The sequence below is a fragment of the Monopterus albus genome, unplaced genomic scaffold (assembly GCF_001952655.1).
Source record: "Monopterus albus unplaced genomic scaffold, M_albus_1.0 scaffold31.1, whole genome shotgun sequence".
Classification (NCBI taxonomy): domain Eukaryota; kingdom Metazoa; phylum Chordata; class Actinopteri; order Synbranchiformes; family Synbranchidae; genus Monopterus; species Monopterus albus.
In genome coordinates, this window is record NW_018127911.1 from 997,855 (window position 1) to 1,000,905 (window position 3,051).

The window sequence follows — 3,051 nt, forward strand, 5'->3', positions numbered from 1 at the left end:
GGAAGTATGACATGCATCAGAGGTCAAACCTGAACTACAATGTTGTGATTACATCGTCCGTTATACCCCTAGAACACAGGACAAGTTTTTAGTTTTTTTCTAGGTAAAACTTGTCTATCACTACAGGATTGAATTAAATCAAATTCTTTCATTGTGGCTTATAAATTAACGTCAGCTGTAGCTAACAAATCAAAAATCATCAGCCTGTCTTAGTGTAATCTCCACTTAAAAATATGTTGTTTTCGAAACAGGCACTAGAAGTTAAGAGTGGTATCACACACATATAGAGACAAATCAAGGGGCCATAATGGTTGAAATTACAGACACATCCAAGTAACAATAATTTGTATTCTCATTTATTAAAGCACAGTATTGCCAGTTGAATTCTTTGAAAGTGGCTCTTTTTTGTCACCGGTTGGCACTTGGCAAAATATCCCTCCTTCTCTCTGCTTTTTTCCTATGAATTGTCTCTTGAGACTATGATGTAGAGGGAATCAAGTAAAGGCAAAAAAAGGTTCTGTTCCTGAGAGACTCATCCCCCAGAAGTCAATGAATTATGTAGGGCAGAGTTGCAGTCATATTAGCACCAGAGCTGCTCCTTAACCTAATGCACACACCATCTCTTTATATTATAACAGAACACAATGTAATTATTTCTTAAAGAAAATGTCCATAGATCTCATCAATCTCATTAAACATAGTAGCCACTTAAGCTGAAGGGTGCAATAAAAGTGCCAGAATTCACTTTGTTGGGAAGCTTGTTTTCACTATTAATTCCTTGTGCAAAATACATTTTGCATCATTCCAAAATCCTACCTTCCTGCACAGCTATAAGCACTTTTCCTTGACAATAATAAGCTCACTGGGGATTTGAGCAGATTACTGCAAGACAAGACAAAATTTACTAAATGGATAATGGTGTACCAGAGCGCTGCGTGCACTTGTCATGATTATGAAGCACTGGGCTGAAGAATATTTAATCAGATAGCAGCTCTGTGTGTGTGTGTGCATGATCTTTTATTAATTAGTTTGACCCCAGGTCAAGTGTGCCCACAGTGGGCTAATGTGGAATGACACAGTCCCTGTGTCTAGCTGACAGAGCAGGACATGCACACACACACACACACACTTTCACACTAAGTCTCACACACAGACACTAATCCATGAAAATACATATATGTATTTATTTCTCATTTACACAGTGCCTCTGAACCCCCGCTCTCCCCCCAAAATATACACACACACACACACACACACACACACACACACACACACACACATACAGTTTCTGATACACATGCATAGATGCCATCCATCCACCCCATCCAAGGGGGGAGAGATAAATCAGTAGCTAATGAGAAGCAGGTCCTCTAAGGCACTTCTATTTATGACGCACTCTACCATTCTATTACAATCTGTATGTGTGTGTCTGTTTGTTGTATGTGAGAGCTAGTGTGTAGCATAGTACTGCTTTCCCTGACCTCTGAGTGACATGGTCAGGGACTAAATAAGGCCAAGAGGAGGGCATGGAAAGGGGGAGGGGGTGTGGCCTGTGACAAAGGAGCCTCCAAACTAACATGATGTGCTTTTTCCTGCTGCCACTCAGCTGTCTGACCCCTGTCACGCTCCTGACATGGCTCTTGCACCACTAACTCCCCTGAGAAGTGTTCATATATCCTTACCTTACATAAGCTAACCTCCTACACAGGTCAACAAGGAAAAAAAGCTTATTTTCATCAACACAACAACATGTAATAAAAACATGGAAATAAAATGTTCCGAGTTGCTCAGAAAGGCCTGAAAATTATGGATATCAGTTCCACTGGTATGTCTCATGTTTCTTATAAGATCATTTCCACGTCCTTGGTCAAGCTGGAAATTGTTCCGGTATATCGGTTCTGAAGAGCAAGGACTGGTGACCGTGCTAGAGGAGCCATAACCAAATGTGAGCTGTTGCCATGGTTGCTCAGAAAGGTTTGTCTGTGTTTGTATGTGGAGGGGAGTTTGATGGGTATATGGGGTGGGGAAGGGGGATAGAGAGAAATAGCACCCAATGTCTCTAGCAAAGCTAACCAGGGGCAAGTAAGGCAAAAAGACAGCATTTTAATTGTTAATTATTACCTGAGCCACTTTTAGAAAGGGGACAAGTCAGGGCTTCCAAAATGACAGTGGTTTGATAGCACTCCTAACTGTTAATGCCAGTGGGCAGAAACTGGACCAAATAAATACTGTAAATAGAAACTCAGGCTGAGATTTTTCACAAGTTATTGTTTATCACATCAGACAAGTGCATTGATTCAAAGTTACTGATCAAGTGACAGCAGGAGAGGGATGAGGGGGGTCAGCAAAGAGTTGAGGGCAATTAAAAAAAAAACTGATCGATGATCAATGATTCCCTGGCATTGTCAGGTTGGTATTAAGTGTGCTAAGCGCTCTCTCCTCTTCCTTCACTGTCCCCCACCCCACCTCCTCTCCCTTTCTTTCTCCATCTCATCGTTCAGTCACTGTGGGACTAATTATCAACTTTTTCCACATAAAACAGCCACAGTTCGTTGCAGCATCGCGTCCAAATACTCAAATGGAAACCCTGAGGTCCCGTGGAATACATCGTTTCATTTGATGGGCGATCATGCTGAAGCCAGCAAACTCATACAAGAGTGCACACACACACACACACACACACACACACACATACAGATTAATTCTCTTTTTTACAGAAAACCTGAAATCACCGCTGTGCTTTTTAATTAGACTAGATCTCCTCTGTGCCGTGAGTGTGTCTGTGTGTCCGCATGTGTTTATATACTCTTTGACTGCCTTTTACAATCAACCTGCTCCAGGGACATACACACATACAGTAGCACTTAGACAAACTGCACATTTACTCAAACAAATCCATCCATCCATCCATTTTCCTCCGCTTATCTGGGACCGGGTCGCGGGGGCAGCATTTTAAGCAAAGATGCCGAGACTTCCCTCTCTCCAGACAATTCCTCCAGCTCCTCCGGAAGAATGCCAAGGCGTTCCCAGGCCAGCCGAGAGACATAGTCC

At 42.3% G+C, this 3,051-nt stretch overlaps 1 protein-coding gene across 2 annotated transcripts in view; it reads right to left on the minus strand.

Moving 5' to 3' along the window:
* The window catches only part of nr5a2 (nuclear receptor subfamily 5, group A, member 2), a 72,993-nt gene that overhangs the window by 2,301 nt on the left and 67,641 nt on the right, over positions 1-3,051 (minus strand). The gene's annotated exons all lie outside the window — the stretch shown is intronic.